This window comes from Nerophis ophidion, linkage group LG01 (assembly GCF_033978795.1).
Source record: "Nerophis ophidion isolate RoL-2023_Sa linkage group LG01, RoL_Noph_v1.0, whole genome shotgun sequence".
NCBI classification, from domain to species: Eukaryota; Metazoa; Chordata; class Actinopteri; order Syngnathiformes; family Syngnathidae; genus Nerophis; species Nerophis ophidion.
Window position 1 is genome coordinate 87,027,486 of NC_084611.1, and position 16,423 is coordinate 87,043,908.

The following is a 16,423-nucleotide window of genomic DNA, read 5'->3' on the forward strand; positions in this document are numbered from 1 at the left end:
TTCCACCAAACAAAAACAAAGGCCTCATGAATCTTTCAAATCAAGTCTGACTTACTTTTTGATGAACCACCACAGAAAACCAAAAGGCGCCATTAAATCTTTCTTTCTCACTTTTGTAGGCCTGCTGGTACTATTAAGGTCTGCCACTGGTCTAATGGATAAGGCACTGGTCTACCAAGCCATTGATTATTTGTCCGAGTCCCATTTGGGGCGGTCTTATAAGACAGAGTTTGTGGGTTGAAATCCCATCGGGAGTGGTTACGGAACAATGGGTAAGGCATTAGCCTCTGAATTTTGGGTTCTTTTGTTTTTGACCCCCAAACATTTGCTTTGTTGAACTTCTGGTCAAGAACTGTAGCCAGGGATTGTGGTCCACTGTCATCGTTTGCTTTGAATCTCTCCTGAGCCTTCAGATGACAGTTGTGTGCCCCAGTGGCCTAGTTTGTTTACCTTGAAGAAAGGTTTCAAAAATGTGTTTTACTTGATGGAGGACCATCAAGGCTATCCATCCATCTTCTTCCGCTTATCCGAGGTCGGGTCGCGGGGGCAACAGCCTAAGCAGGGAAACCCAGACTTCCCTCTCCCCAGCCACTTCGTCTAGCTCTTCCCGGGGATCCCGAGGCGTTCCCAGGCCAGCCGGGAGACATAGTCTTCCCAACGTGTCCTGGGTCTTCCCCGTGGCCTCCTACCAGTTGGATGTGCCCTAAACACCTCCCTAGGGAGGCGTTCGGGTGGCATCCTGACCAGATGCCCGAACCACCTCATCTGGCTCATCTCGATGTGAAGGAGCAGCGGCTTTACTTTGAGTTCCTCCCGGATGACAGAGCTTCTCACCCTATCTATAAGGGAGAGACTTGGAAACTCATTTCGGCCGCTTGTACCCGTGATCTTATCCTTTCGGTCATGACCCAAAGCTCATGACCATAGGTGAGGATGGGAACGTAGATCGACCGGTAAATTGAGAGCTTTGCCTTCCGGCTCAGCTCCTTCTTCACCACAATGGATCGGTACAACGTCCGCATTACTGAAGACGCCGCACCGATCCGCCTGTCGATCTCACGATCCACTCCTCCCCCACTCGTGAACAAGACTCCTAGGTACTTGAACTCCTCCACTTGGGGCAGGGTCTCCTCCCCAACCCGGAGATGGCATTCCACCCTTTTCCGTGCGAGAACCATGGACTCGGACTTGGAGGTGCTGATTCTCATTCCGGTCGCTTCACACTCGGCTGCAAACCCATCCAGTGAGAGCTGAAGATCCCGGTCAGATGAAGCCATCAGGACCACATCATCTGCAAAAAGCAGAGACCTAATCCTGCGGTCACCAAACCGGAACCCCTCAACGCCTTGGCTGCGCCTAGAAATTCTGTCCATAAAAGTTATGAACACCGGACTGTCTTATTGTGGCGGTCCGCTCCCTGTACGATCAGTGCCAGAGCTTGGTCCGCAACACATTTCCAGTGAGGGTTGGACTCCGCCAAGGCTGTCCTTTGTCACCATCAGGGCTAACCGATAACCATTCCAATGCTTCCTCTACCCATCCTGCGTCAATTTTCTAGTCCTGTTGAGAAAAGTAACGAGCTTCAGTGGCCTAATGGATAAGGCACTGGCCTCTTAAGTCAGAGATTGTGGGTTTGATCTGGGGTGACCATTTAAAACAGGGTTTGACTTCAAGTCTCATCTTAGTTAGTTACAAGTCTGGAGTTGTACTCTTCAACCAGTACAAGTGTCTTCACAATTACTCTCTCCCTGTTGTGTTCTTGAAAAAAACGTTGTTTCCCTTACTTATTCCGCCAAACAGAATAAAAGGCCTCATGAATCTTTCAAATCCAGTTTGATTTACTTTTTAGAAAACCGAAGTGTCCCGTTAAATCTTTCTTCCTGGCTTTTGTAGGATTTCTGGCAATATTAATGTCAACCAGTGGTCCAATGGATAAGGCACTAGCCTCCGAATTTTGGGTTCTTTTGTTTTTGACCGCCAAATATTTGCTTTTTTGAACTTCTGGTCAAGGATTGTAGCCAGGGATTGTGTGCCACTGTCATCTTCTACTTTGATGCTCTTCTAAGACTCCAGATGACGGTTGTGTGCCCCAGTGATCGAGTTTGTTTACCTTGGAGAAAGGTTCTAAAGTTGATGGAGGACCACAAGGACAGACCAAAATTCCACTGGTTACCGGTCCTTTTCTGCATAAATTCTTTAGTCCTGTTAAACAAACTATGAAGCTCCAGTGGCCTAAAGGATAAGGCACTGGCCTCCTAAGCCAGGGATTGTGGGTTTGAGTCCCATCGGGGGTGGTCTTTTAAGACAGGTTTTGTGGGTTGAAGTCCCATCTGGTGGTTACAAAACTGGAGTTGTACTCTTCATCTAATACAAAGGTCTTCACAATTACTCTTTCCCTGTTTTGTTCTTGGGAAAAAAGTTGTTTCCCTTACTTATTCCACGAAACAGAATAAAAGGCTTCATGAATCTTTCAAATCCAGTCTAATTTACTTTATAAAAAACCACCACAGAAAACCAAAGTGTCCCGTTAAATCTTGCTTTCTGGCTTTTGTAGGCTTTCTGGCAATATTAATGTCAACCAGTGGTCCGATGGATGCGGAACTCGCCTCCGAATTTTGCGTTCTTTTGTTTTTGAACGCCAAACATTTGCTTTGTTGAACTTTTGGTCAAGGATTGTAGCCAGGGATTGTGTACTACTGTCATCTTCTACTTTGATGCTCTTCTAAGACTCCAGATGACGGTTGTGTGCCCCAGTGATCGAGTTTGTTTACCTTGGAGAAAGGTTCTAAAGTTGATGGAGGACCACAAGGACAGACCAAAATGCCGCTGGTTATCGGTCCTTTTCTGCATCAATTTTTCAAGTCCTGTTCAACAAACTATGAAGCTCCAGTGGCCTAATGGATAAGGCACTGGCCTCCTAAGCCAGGGATTGTGGGTTCAAGTCCCATCTGGGGTGGTCTTTTAAGACAGGTTTTGTGGGTTAAAGTCCCATCTGGTGGTTACAAAACTGGAGTTGTACTCTTCATCTCATACAAAGGTCTTCACAATTACTCTTTCCCTGTTTTGTTCTTGGGAAAAAAGTTGTTTCCCTTACTTATTCCACCAAACAGAATAAAAGGCTTCATGAATCTTTCAAATCCAGTCGGATTTACTTTATAAAAAAACACCATAGAAAACCAAAGTGTCCCGTTAAATCTTGCTTTCTGGCTTTTGTAGGCCTTCTGGCAATATTAATGTCAACCAGTGGTCCAATGGATAAGGAACTCGCCTCTGAATTTTGGATTATTTTGTTTTTGACCGCCAAACATCTGCTTTGTTGAACTTCTGGTCAAGGATTGTAGCCAGGGATTGTGTGCCACTGTCATCTTCTACTTTGATGCTCTTCTAAGACTCCAGATGACGGTTGTGTGCCCCAGTGATCGAGTTTGTTTACCTTGGAGAAAGGTTCTAAAGTTGATGGAGGACCACAAGGACAGACCAAAATTCCCCTGGTTACTGGTCCTTTTCTGCATCAACTTTTTAGTCCTGTTCAACAAACTATGAAGCTCCAGTGGCCTAATGGATAAGGCACTGGCCTCTTAAGCCAGGGATTGTGGGTTTGAGTCCCATCTGGGGTGGTCTTTTAAGACAGGTTTTGTGGGTTAAAATCCCATCTGGTGGTTACAAAACTAGAGTTGTACTCTTCATCTAATACAAAGGTCTTCACAATTACTCTTTCCCTTTGTGTTCTTGCGGAAAAAAGTTGTTTCCCTTACTTATTCCACCAAACAGAATAAAAGGCCTCATGAATCTTTCAAATCCAGTCTGATTTACTTTATAAAGAAAAACCACCATAGAAAACCAAAGTGTCCCGTTAAATCTTGCTTTCTGGCTTTTGTAGGCCTTCTGGCAATATTAATGTCAACCAGTGGTCCAATGGATAAGGCACTAGCCTCCGAATTTTGGGTTCTTTTGTTTTTGACCGCCAAATATTTGCTTTTTTGAACTTCTGGTCAAGGATTGTAGCCAGGGATTGTGTGCCACTGTCATCTTCTACTTTGATGCTTCTCTAAGACTCCAGATGACGGTTGTGTGCCCCAGTGATCGAGTTTTTTACCTTGGAGAAAGGTTCTAAAGTTGATGGAGGACCACAAGGACTGACTAAAATTCCGCTGGTTACCGGTCCTTTTCTCCATCAATTTTTTAGTCCTGTTCACCAGGCTATGAAGCTCCAGTGGCCTAATGGATAAGGCACTGGCCTCCTAAGCCAGGGATTGTGGGTTCGAGTCCCATCTGGGGTGGTCTTTTAAGACAGGTTTTGTGGGTTAAAGTCCCATCTGGTGGTTACAAAACTGGAGTTGTACTCTCCATCTAATACAAAGGTCTTCACAATTACTCTTTCCCTGTTTTGTTCCTGGGAAAAAAGTTATTTCCCTTACTTTTTCCACCAAACAGAATAAAAGGCTTCATGAATCTTTCAAATCCAGTCTAAAACCACCACAGAAAACCAAAGTGTCCCATTAAATCTTTCTTTCTGGCTTGTGTAGGCTTTCTGGCAATATTAATGTCAACTAGTGGTCCAATGGATAAGGCACTAGCCTCCGAATTTTGGGTTCTTTTGTTTTTGACCGCCAAATATTTGCTTTTTTGAACTTCTGGTCAAGGATTGTAGCCAGGGATTGTGTGCCACTGTCATCTTCTACTTTGATGCTCTTCTAAGACTCCAGATGACGGTTGTGTGCCCCAGTGATCGAGTTTGTTTACCTTGGAGAAAGGTTCTAAAGTTGATGGAGGACCACAAGGACAGACCAAAATTCCACTGGTTACCGGTCCTTTTTTGCATCAATTTTTTAGTCCTGTTCACCAAACTATGAAGCTGCAGTGGCCTAATGGATAAGGTACTGGCCTCCTAAGCCAGGGATTGTGGGTTCGAGTCCCATCTGGGGTGGTCTTTTAAGACATTTTTTGTGGGTTGAAGTCCCATCTGGTGGTTACAAAACTGGAGTTGTACTCTTCATCTCATCAAAGGTCTTCACAATTACTCTTTCCCTGTTTTGTTCTTGGGAAAAAAGTTGTTTCCCTTACTTATTCCACCAAACAGAATAAAAGGCTTCATGAATCTTTCAAATCCAGTCTAATTTACTTCACAAAAAACCACCATAGAAAACCAAAGTGTCCCGTTAAATCTTGCTTTCTGGCTTTTGTAGGCTTTCTGGCAATATTAATGTCAACCAGTGGTCCGATGGATGCGGAACTCGCCTCCGAATTTTGCGTTCTTTTGTTTTTGACCGCCAAACATTTGCTTTGTTGAACTTTTGGTCAAGGATTGTAGCCAGGGATTGTGTGCCACTGTCATCTTCTACTTTGATGCTCTTCTAAGACTCCAGATGACGGTTGTGTGCCCCAGTGATCGAGTTTGTTTACCTTGGAGAAAGGTTCTAAAGTTGATGGAGGACCACAAGGACAGACCAAAATTCCGCTGGTTATCGGTCCTTTTCTGCATCAATTTTTTTTAGTCCTGTTCAACAAACTATGAAGCTCCAGTGGCCTAATGGATAAGGCACTGGCCTCCTAAGCCAGGGATTGTGGGTTCGAGTCCCATCTGGGGTGGTTTTTTAAGACAGGTTTTGTGGGTTGAAGTCCCATTTGGTGGTTACAAAACTGGAGTTGTACTTTTCAACCAGTACAAGTGTCTTCACAATTACTCTTTCCCTGTTTTGTTCTTGGGAAAAAAGTTGTTTCCCTTACTTATTCCACCAAACAGAATAAAAGGCTTCATGAATCTTTAAAATCCAGTCTAATTTACTTTATAAAAAACCACCACAGTCAACCAAAGTGTCCCGTTAAATCTTGCTTTCCAGCTTTTGTAGGCCTTCTGGCGATATTAATGTCAACCAGTGGTCCAATGGATAAGGAACTCGCCTCTGAATTTTGGGTTCTTTTATTTTTGAACGCCAAACATCTGCTTTGTTGAACTTCTGGTCAAGGACTGTAGCCAGGGATTGTGTGCCACTGTCATCTTCTACTTTGATGCTCTTCTAAGACTCCAGATGACGGTTGTGTGCCCCAGTGATCGAGTTTGTTTACCTTGGAGAAAGGTTCTAAAGTTGATGGAGGACCACAAGGACAGACCAAAATTCCACTGGTTATCGGTCCTTTTCTGCATCAATTTTTTAGTCCAGTTCAACAAGCTATGAAGCTCCAGTGGCCTAATGGATAAGGTATTAGCCTCCTAAACCAGGGATTGTGGGTTCGAGTCCCATCTGGGGTGGTCTTTTAAGACAGGTTTTGTGGGTTGAAGTCCCATCTGGTGGTTACAAAACTGGAGTTGTACTCTTCATCTCATACAAAGGTCTTCACAATTACTCTTTCCCTGTTTTGTTCTTGGGAAAAAAGTTGTTTCCCTTACTTATTCCACCAAACAGAATAAAAGGCTTCATGAATCTTTCAAATCCAGACTAATTTACTTTATAAAAACCACCACAGAAAACCAAAGTGTCCCGTTAAATCTTGCTTTTTGGCTTTTGTAGGCCTTCTGGCGATATTAAAGTCAACCAGTGGTCCAATGGATCAGGCACTGGCACTCCGAATTTTGGGTTCTTTTGTTTTTGACCGCCAAATATGTGATTTTTTTAACTTCTGGTCAAGGATTGTAGCCAGGGATTGTGTGCCACTGTCATCTTCTACTCTGATGCTCTTCTAAGACTCCAGATGACGATTGTGTGCCCCAGTGATCGAGTTTGTTTACCTTGGAGAAAGGTTCTAAAGTTGATGGAGGACCACAAGGACAGACCAAAATCCCGCTGGTTATCGGTCCTTTTCTGCATCAATTTTTTAGTCCTGTTCAGCAGGCCAAGAAGCTCCAGTGGCCTAATGGATAAGGCACTGGCCTCCTAAGCCAGGGATTGTGGGTTCGAGTCCCATCTGGGGTGGTCTTTTAAGACAGGTTTTGTGGGTTAAAGTCCCATCTGGTGGTTACAAAACTGGAGTTGTACTCTTCATCTCATACAAAGGTCTTCACAATTACTCATTCCATGTTTTGTTCTTGGGAAAAAAGTTGTTTCCCTTACTTATTCCACCAAACAGAATAAAAGGCTTCATGAATCTTTAAAATCCAGTCGGATTTACTTTATAAAAAAACACCATAGAAAACCAAAGTGTCCCGTTAAATCTTGCTTTCTGGCTTTTGTAGGCCTTCTGGCGATATTAATGTCAACCAGTGGTCCAATGGATAAGGAACTCGCCTCTGAATTTTGGATTCTTTTGTTTTTGACCGCCATATATTTGCTTTTTTTGAACTTCTGGTCAAGGATTGTAGCCAGGGATTGTGTGCCACTGTCATCTTCTACTTTGATGCTCTTCTAAGACTCCAGATGACGGTTGTGGGCCCCAGTGATCGAGTTTGTTTTCCTTGGAGAAAGGTTCTAAAGTTGATGGAGGACCACAAGGACAGACTAAAATTCCGCTGGTTACTGGTCCTTTTCTGCATCAATTTTTTTTAGTCCTGTTCAACAAACTATGAAGCTCCAGTGGCCTAATGGATAAGGCACTGGCCTCCTAAGCCAGGGATTGTGGGTTCGAGTCCCATCTGGGGTGGTTTTTTAAGACAGGTTTTGTGGGTTGAAGTCCCATCTGGTGGTTACAAAACTGGAGTTGTACTCTTCATCTAATACAAAGGTCTTCACAATTACTCTTTCCCTGTTTTGTTCTTGGGGAAAAAAATTGTTTCCCTTACTTATTCCACCAAACAGAATAAAAGGCTTCATGAATCTTTCAAATCCAGTCTAATTTACTTTATAAAAAAACACCACAGAAAACCAAAGTGTCCCGTTAAATCTTGCTTTCTGGCTTTTGTAGGCTTTCTGGCAATATTAATGTCAACCAGTGGTCCAATGGATAAGGAACTCGCCTCCGAATTTCGCGTTCTTTTGTTTTTGAACGCCAAACATTTGCTTTGTTGAACTTCTGGTCAAGGATTGTAGCCAGGGATTGTGGTCCACTGTCATCTTCTACTTTGATGCTCTTCTAAGACTCCAGATGACGGTTGTGTGCCCCAGTGATCGAGTTTGTTTACCTTGGAGAAAGGTTCTAAAGTTGATGGAGGACCACAAGGACAGACCAAAATTCCACTGGTTACCGGTCCTTTTCTGCATTAATTTTTTAGTCCTGTTCAACAGACTATGAAGCTCCAGTGGCCTAATGGATAAGGCACTGGCCTCCTAAGCCAGGGATTGTGGGTTCGAGTCCCATCTGGGGTGGCCTTTTAAGACAGGTTTTGTGGGTTGAAGTCCCATCTGGTGGTTACAAAACTGGAGTTGTACTCTTCATCTAATACAAAGGTCTTCACAATTACTCTTTCCCTGTTTTTTTCTTGGGAAAAAAGTTATTTCCCTTACTTATTCCACCAAACAGAATAAAAGGCTTCATGAATCTTTCAAATCCAGTCTAATTTACTTTATAAAAAACCACCACAGAAAACCAAAGTGTCCCGTTAAATCTTGCTTTCTGGCTTTTGTAGGCCTTCTGGCAATATTAATGTCAACCAGTGGTCCAATGGATCAGGCACCAGCCTCTGGATTTTGGGTTCTTTTGTTTTCGACCGCCATATATTTGCTTTTTTGAACTTCTGGTCAAGGATTGTAGCCAGGGATTGTGTGCCACTGTCATCTTCTACTTTGATGCTCTTCTAAGACTCCAGATGACGGTTGTGTGCCCCAGTGATCGAGTTTGTTTACCTTGGAGAAAGCTTCTAAAGTTGATGGAGGACCACAAGGACAGACCAAAATTCCGCTGGTTATCGGTCCTTTTCTGCATCAATTTTTTAAGTCCTGTTCAACAAACTATGAAGCTCCAGTGGCCTAATGGATAAGGCACTGGCCTCCTAAGCCAGTGATTGTGTGTTCGAGTCCCATCTGGGGTGGTCTTTTAAGACAGGTTTTGTGGGTTGAAGTCCCATCTGGTGGTTACAAAACTGGAGTTGTACTCTTTATCTAATACAAAGGTCTTCGCAATTACTCTTTCCCTGTTTTGTTCTTGGGGAAAAAAATTGTTTCCCTTACTTATTCCACCAAACAGAATAAAAGGCTTCATGAATCTTTCAAATTCAGTCTAATTTACTTTATAAAAAAACACCACAGAAAACCAAAGTGTCCCGTTAAATCTTGCTTTCTGGCTTTTGTAGGCTTTCTGGCAATATTAATGTCAACCAGTGGTCCAATGGATAAGGAACTCGCCTCCGAATTTTGCGTTCTTTTGTTTTTGACCGCCATATATTTGCTTTTTTTGAACTTCTGGTCAAGGATTGTAGCCAGGGATTGTGTGCCACTGTCATCTTCTACTTTAATGCTCTTCTAAGACTCCAGAGGACGGTTGTGTGCCCCAGTGATCGAGTTTGTTTACCTTGGAGAAAGGTTCTAAAGTTGATGGAGGACCACAAAGACAGACCAAAATTCCACTGGTTACCGGTCCTTTTCTGCATCAATTTTTTTTAGTCCTGTTCAACAAACCATGAAGCTCCAGTGGCCTAATGGATAAGGCACTAGCCTCCTATGCCAGGGATTGTGGGTTCGAGTCCCATCTGGGGTGGTCTTTTATGACAGGTTTTGTGGGTTGAAGTCCCATCTGGTGGTTACAAAACTGGAGTTGTACTCTTCATCTAATACAAAGGTCTTCACAATTACTCTTTCCCTGTTTGGTTCTTGGGAAAAAAAGTTGTTTCCCTTACTTATTCCACCAAACAGAATAAAAGGCTTCATGAATCTTTCAAATCCAGTCTAATTTACTTTATAAAAAAACACCACAGAGAACCAAAGTGTCCCGTTAAATCTTGCTTTTTGGCTTTTGTAGGCCTTCTGGCAATATTAATGTCAACCAGTGGTCCAATGGATAAGGAACTCGCCTCTGAATTTTGTTTTTTTTTATTTTTGAACGCCAAATATCTGCTTTTTTAAACTTCTGGTCAAGGATTGTAGCCAGGGATTGTGTGCCACTGTCATCTTCTACTCTGATGCTCTTCTAAGACTCTAGATGACGGTTGTGTGCCCCAGTGATCGAGTTTGTTTACCTTGGAGAAAGGTTCTAAAGTTGATGGAGGACCACAAGGACAGACCAAAATTCCGCTGGTTACCGGTCCTTTTCTGCATCAATTTATTAAGTCCTGTTCAACAAACTATGAAGCTCCAGTGGCCTAATGGATAAGGCACTGGCCTCCTAAGCCAGGGATTGTGGGTTCGAGTCCCATCTGGGTTGGTCTTTTAAGACAGGTTTTGTGGGTCAAAGTCCCATCTGGTGGTTACAAAACTGGAGTTGTACTCTTCATCTAATACAAAGATCTTCACAATTACTCTTTCCCTGTTTTGTTCTTGGGAAAAAGTTGTTTCCCTTACTTATTCCACCAAACAGAATAAAAGGCTTCATGAATCTTTGAAATCCAGTCTAATTTACTTTATAAAAAACCACCACAGAAAACCAAAGTGTCCCGTTAAATCTTGCTTTCTGGCTTTTGTAGGCCTTCTGGCGATATTAATGTCAACCAGTGGTCCAATGGATAAGGCACTAGCCTCCGAATTTTGGGTTCTTTTGTTTTTGACCGCCAAACATTTGCTTTGTTGAACTTTTGGTCAAGGATTGTAGCCAGGGATTGTGTACCACTGTCATCTTCTACTTTGATGCTCTTCTAAGCCTCCAGATGACGGTTGTGTGCCCCAGTGATCGAGTTTGTTTACCTTGGAGAAAGGTTCTAAAGTTGATGGAGGACCACAAGGACAGACCAAAATTCCGCTGGTTATCGGTCCTTTTCTGCATCAATTTTTTAGTCCAGTTCAACTACCTATGAACCTCCAGTGGCCTAATGGATTAGGCACTGTCCTCCTAAGCCAGGGATTGTGGGTTCCAGTCCAATCTGGGGTAGTCTTTTAAGACAGGTTTTGTGGGTTGAAATCCCATCTGGTGGTTACAAAACTGGAGTTGTACTCTTCATCTAATACAAAGGTCTTCACAATTACTCTTTCCCTGTTTTGTTCTTGGGAAAAAAGTTGTTTCCCTTACTTATTCCACCAAAAAGAATAAAAGGATTCATGAATCTTTCAAATCCAGTCTAATTTACTTTATAAAAACCACCATAGAAAACCAAAGTGTCCCGTTAAATCTTGTTTTCTGGCTTTTGTAGGCCTTCTGGCAATATTAATGTCAGCCAGTGGTCCAATGGATAAGGCCCTCGCCTCTGAATTTTGGGTTCTTTTGTTTTTGACCGCCAAACATCTGCTTTGTTGAACTTCTGGTCAAGGATTGTAGCCAGGGATTGTGGGCCACTGTCATCTTCTACTTTGATGCTCTTCTAAGCCTCCAGATGACGGTTGTGTGCCCCAGTGATCGAGTTTGTTTACCTTGGAGAAAGGTTCTAAAGTTGATGGAGGACCACAAGGACAGACCAAAATTCCGCTGGTTATCGGTCCTTTTCTGCGTCAATTTTTTAGTCCTGTTCAACAGACTATGAAGCTCCAGTGGCCTAATGGATAAGGCACTGCCCTCCTAAGCCAGGGATTGTGGGTTCGAGTCCCATCTGGGGTGGTCTTTCAAGACAGGTTTTGTGGGTTGAAGTCCCATCTGGTGGTTACAAAACTGGAGTTGTACTCTTCATCTAATACAAAGGTCTTCACAATTACTCTTTTCCTGTTTTGTTCTTGGGAAAAAAGTTGTTTCCCTTACTTATTCCACCAAACAGAATAAAAGGCTTCATGAATCTTTCAAATCCAGTCTAATTTACTTTATAAAAAAACACCATAGAAATCCAAAGTGTCCCGTTAAATCTTCCTTTCTGGCTTTTGTAGGCCTTCTGGCGATATTAATGTCAACCAGTGGTCCGATGGATAAGGCACTAGCCTCTGAATTTTGGGTTGTTTTGTTTTTGACCGCCAAACATCTGCTTTGTTGAACTTCTGGTCAAGGATTGTAGCCAGGGATTGTGGGCCACTGTCATCTTCTACTTTGATGCTCTTCTAAGACTCCAGATGACGGTTGTGTGCCCCAGTGATCGAGTTTGTTTACCTTGGAGAAAGGTTCTAAAGTTGATGGAGCACCACAAGGACAAATCAAAAGTCCACTGGTTATCGGTCCTTTTCTGCATCAATTTTTTTTAGTCCTGTTCACCAAACGATGAAGCTCCAGTGGCCTAATGGATAAGGCACTGGCCTCCTATGCCAGGGATTGTGGGTTCGAGTCCCATCTGGGGTGGTCTTTTAAGACAGGTTTTGTGGGTTGAAGTCCCATCTGGTGGTTACAAAACTGGAGTTGTACTCTTCATCTAATACAAAGGTCTTCACAATTACTCTTTCCCTGTTTTGTTCTTGGGAAAAAAGTTGTTTCCCTTACTTATTCCACGAAACAGAATAAAAGGCCTCATGAATCTTTCAAATCCAGTCTGACTTACTTTACAAAAAACCACCATAGAAAACCAGTGTCCCGTTAAATCTTGCTTTCTGGCTTTTGTAGGCCTTTTGGCAATATTAATGTCAACCAATGGTCCAATGGATAAGGCACTAGCCTCCGAATTTTGGGTTCTTTTGTTTTTGACTGACGATTATTTGCTTTGTTGAACTTCTGGTCAAGGATTGTAGCCAGGGATTGTGGGCCACTGTCATCTTCTACTTTGATGCTCTTCTAAGACTCCACATGACGGTTGTGTGCCCCAATGATCGAGTTTGTTTACCTTGGAGAAAGGTTCTAAAGTTGATGGAGGACCACAAGGACAGACCAAAATTCCACTGCATCAATTTTTTAGTCCAAACTGTGAAGCTCCAGTGGCCTAATGGATAAGGCACTGGCCTCCTAAGCCAGGGATTGTGGGTTCGAGTCCCATCTGGGGTGGACCTTTAAGACAGGTTTTGTGGTTTAAAGTCCCATCTGGAGTGGTTACAGAACTGGAGTTGTACTTTTAATCTAATACAAAGGTCTTCACAATTACTCTTTCCTTGTTGTGGTCTTGCGAAAATGAGCCATATGTAGTAAAATCAAGTCCGATTTACTTATTGACGAACCACCATAGAAAACCAAAGGGTCCAGCTAAATCTTGCTTTCTCGCTTTTGTAGGCTTTCTGGCAATATTAATGTCTACCACAGGACTAAAGGGTAAGGCACTAGCCTCTGAATTGTGTGTTCTTTTTTTTTTGGGACCGCCGAACATTTGCTTTGTTGAACTTCTTTGCCAAGGATTGTAGCCCACTGTACTAGTGGCCTAGTTTGTTTACCTTCGAGAAAATAATTTGTTTGGTTGATGGAGGACCATCAGGGCTAACCAATATCAATTCCACTCCGTCCTCTACCCATCCTGCGTCAATTTTCTAGTCTTGTTCAACAAGTTCTAGAGCCCCAGTGGCCTAATGGATAAGGCACTGGCCTCCTAAGCCAGGGATTGTGGGTTCGAGTCCCATCTGGGGTGACCTTTTAACACAAGGTTTTTGATTTGAACTGTCATCTTCTGCTTTGAATTTCTCCTAAGCCTGACAGTTGTGTGCTCCAGTGGTCCAGTTTTTTTACCTTGGAGAAATATTTCAACAGTTTTGCTTGATGGAGGACCATCTGGGGAAACCGATAAAAATTCCACTGTTTCCCCCTAACTATCCTGCATCAATTTTCTTATCCTGTTAAGGAAAAGTACAGAGTTCCAGTGCCCTAATACATACGACACTGGCCTCCTAGGAAAGGGATTGTGGGTTCAAGTCCCATCTAGTTTGTTTACTTTGGAGAAAGGTTCAAACAGTTTTGCTTGATGGAGGACCATCAGGGCAAACCGATAACATTTCCACTTGTTCCCGCACCTATACTGTGTCAATGTCTTAGCCCTGTACATCTGAGCTCCAGTGGCCTAATGGATAAGGCACTGGCCTCCTAAGCCAGGGATTGTGGGTTCGAGTCCCATCTGGGGTGAACATCCTTTTTTCTGTAGTTTATCAAATCAAAACAATGGGTAAGGCACTGGACTCCAAAGCTATAGGGATTTTGGGTTCAAGTCACATCTGTTGTGGCTACAAATCTATTATACCACTAAATTGCACTCTTCAAGTGATGTGTGTTCACAGTGGTTGTGTTCTTGAGAAAAAACAATTGTATTTTCTTATTCCACCAAACAGAAATAAAGTTCACATTAAGCTTTCAAATCGAGTCAGATTTGTTTCATGAAGGACCCTAGAGAAAACAATAATGTCAACGTAAATCTTGCTTTTTGGCTTTTGTTGTCATAATCCATCGCCCGGATCATGATTGTTTAGTTTTTGAGTACCCCAGTTCCTGTTTTCAGTGCCCCTGGGTTAGGTTTTAGTCACCATGGGTGCAAATTAGTTTGTACCTGCCCCTCATTAGTGTTCTGGACGCTCACCTGCTCCTTGGCACTAATCAGAGAGCTACAAATTCCTGTTTTCGCCACACACACTTATTTGCTTCTTCCCGTGCTATGGACACGCTTGTTTTGTTTATTTTTGTTTTGTTTTATGGACAATACATTTTTGTCTCACCTGCGCAGTTCCTTCTACATCCTGGGAGAACGATCCACGCAGCAAAATGCGATGACGACATGACACTTGTAGGTCTTCTGGCATTGTTAATGTTTCCCAGTGGTCTAGTAGATAAGACACTGCCCTTCAATTATTTGGTTCTTTTGTTTTTTGACAACCCAACTCTTGCTTTGTTGATCTTCTGGTCAAGGTTCGTAGCCAAGGATTGTAGGCAACTTGCTTTAATGCTCTTCACTTTGTGTTGCTTGATGGAGGACCACTCGGCCAAACAGACTAAAATTCAGATTTTCTGTTCAGATATTGTAACCAGAGATTGTGTGTCAATGTCATATTTTGCTTTGACGCTCCTTTAAGCCTTCGGATGATTGTTGTGTGCCCCCGGTGGCCTTGGTTGTTTACTTTGGAGAAAGGTTCTCAGAGTTTGTTTTGCTTGATGGACGACCACAAGGGGAAACAGTCAAACATTCCCCCGGTTATCGGACATATTCTTCATCCATTTTGTAGTCCTGTTCAGGAAAGTGCTGAGCCCCAGTGGCCTAATGGATAAGGCACTGGCCTCATAAGCCAGGGATTGTGGGTTCGAGTCCCATCTGGGGTGGTCATCCTTTGTTGAACTTCTGGTGAAGGATTGTAGGCAACTCTTATACTTTGCGTTGATGCTCTTGTAAGCCTTCAGATGACCACCGGGCCAAACAGACTAAAATTCTTATCTCCTGTTCACAGATTGTAGCCAGAGATTGTGGGCCAAAGTTATATTTTGCTTTGACCCTCCTTTAAGCCTTCGGATGAATGTTGTGTTCCACCGTTGTTTGCCCACTTTGGAGAAAGGTTCTCAGAATTTGTTCTGCTTGATGGAGGACCACAAGGGGAAACGGTCAAAAATTCCCCGGGTTGTCGGACATATTCTGTGTCGATTTTGTATTCTTATTCAAAAAAGTTCTGAGCCCCAGTGGCCTAATGGATAAGACACTGGCCTTTTAAGCCAGGGATTGTGGGTTAGAGTCCCATCTGGGGTGGTTATCCTTTGTTGAACTTCTGGTGAAGGATCGTAGGCAACTGTCATCTTTTGCTTTGATGCTCTTCTAAGCCTTCGGATGACAGTTTTCAACACTTTGTGTTGTTTGATGGAAAACCACCTGGCAAAACGGACTAAAATTCTAATCTTCTCTTCACAGATTGTAGCCAGAGATTTTGGGCCGATGTCATATTTTGCTTTGACGCTCCTTTAAGCCTTCGGATGAATGTTGTCTGCCACCGTTGTTTGCTTACTTTGCAGAAAGGTTCTCAGAGTTTGTTTTGCTTGATGGAGGACCACAAGGGGAAACTGTCAAAAATTCCCATGGTTGTTGAACATATTCTGTGTTGATTTTGTAATATTGTTGAGGAGAGTGCTGAGCCCCAGTGGCCTAATGGATAAGGCACTGGCCTCCTAAGCCAGGGATTGTGGGTTCGAGTCCCATCTGGGGTGGTCATCCTTTGTTGAACTTCTGGTGAAGGATCGTAGGCAACTCTTATACTTTGAGTTGATGCTCTTGTAAGCCTTCAGATGACCACCGGGCCAAACAGACTAAAATTCTGATCTCCTGTTCACAGATTGTAGCCAGAGATTGTGGGCCAATGTCATATTTTGCTTTGACCCTCCTTTAAGCCTTTGGATGAATGTTGTCTGCCACCGTTGTTTGCCCACTTTGGAGAAAGGTTCTCAGAATTTGTTCTGCTTGATGGAGGACCACAAGGGTAAACGGTCAAAATTTCCCTGGGTTGTCGGACATATTCTGTGTAGATTTTGTAATCTTTTTCAGAAAGATCCTGATCCCCAGTGGCCTAATGGATAAGGCACTGGCCTTCTAAGACAGAGATTGCGGTTTTGAGTCCCATCTGGGGTGGTCATCCTTTGTTGAACTTCTGGTGAAGGATCGTAGGCAACTGTCATCTTT

General features: G+C 43.1%; 1 protein-coding gene and 13 non-coding genes across 14 annotated transcripts in view; all 14 read left to right on the forward strand.

The window, feature by feature from the left end:
• The window catches only part of LOC133561329 (voltage-dependent T-type calcium channel subunit alpha-1I-like), a 289,397-nt gene that overhangs the window by 216,982 nt on the left and 55,992 nt on the right, over window positions 1-16,423 (forward strand). The gene's annotated exons all lie outside the window — the stretch shown is intronic.
• trnar-ccu (transfer RNA arginine (anticodon CCU)) lies at window positions 2,884-2,956 on the forward strand. Its single transcript has one exon. It is a non-coding gene; the product is annotated as a tRNA-Arg (tRNA).
• Window positions 4,208-4,280, forward strand: trnar-ccu (transfer RNA arginine (anticodon CCU)). The gene has a single exon. It is a non-coding gene; the product is annotated as a tRNA-Arg (tRNA).
• trnar-ccu (transfer RNA arginine (anticodon CCU)) lies at window positions 5,517-5,589 on the forward strand. Its single transcript has one exon. It is a non-coding gene; the product is annotated as a tRNA-Arg (tRNA).
• Window positions 6,839-6,911, forward strand: trnar-ccu (transfer RNA arginine (anticodon CCU)). The gene has a single exon. It is a non-coding gene; the product is annotated as a tRNA-Arg (tRNA).
• Window positions 7,503-7,575, forward strand: trnar-ccu (transfer RNA arginine (anticodon CCU)). Its single transcript has one exon. It is a non-coding gene; the product is annotated as a tRNA-Arg (tRNA).
• On the forward strand, window positions 8,165-8,237 carry trnar-ccu (transfer RNA arginine (anticodon CCU)). Its single transcript has one exon. It is a non-coding gene; the product is annotated as a tRNA-Arg (tRNA).
• trnar-ccu (transfer RNA arginine (anticodon CCU)) lies at window positions 10,154-10,227 on the forward strand. The gene has a single exon. It is a non-coding gene; the product is annotated as a tRNA-Arg (tRNA).
• trnar-ccu (transfer RNA arginine (anticodon CCU)) lies at window positions 12,138-12,210 on the forward strand. Its single transcript has one exon. It is a non-coding gene; the product is annotated as a tRNA-Arg (tRNA).
• Window positions 12,771-12,843, forward strand: trnar-ccu (transfer RNA arginine (anticodon CCU)). Its single transcript has one exon. It is a non-coding gene; the product is annotated as a tRNA-Arg (tRNA).
• On the forward strand, window positions 13,342-13,414 carry trnar-ccu (transfer RNA arginine (anticodon CCU)). Its single transcript has one exon. It is a non-coding gene; the product is annotated as a tRNA-Arg (tRNA).
• trnar-ccu (transfer RNA arginine (anticodon CCU)) lies at window positions 13,830-13,902 on the forward strand. The gene has a single exon. It is a non-coding gene; the product is annotated as a tRNA-Arg (tRNA).
• On the forward strand, window positions 15,012-15,084 carry trnam-cau (transfer RNA methionine (anticodon CAU)). Its single transcript has one exon. It is a non-coding gene; the product is annotated as a tRNA-Met (tRNA).
• On the forward strand, window positions 15,882-15,954 carry trnar-ccu (transfer RNA arginine (anticodon CCU)). The gene has a single exon. It is a non-coding gene; the product is annotated as a tRNA-Arg (tRNA).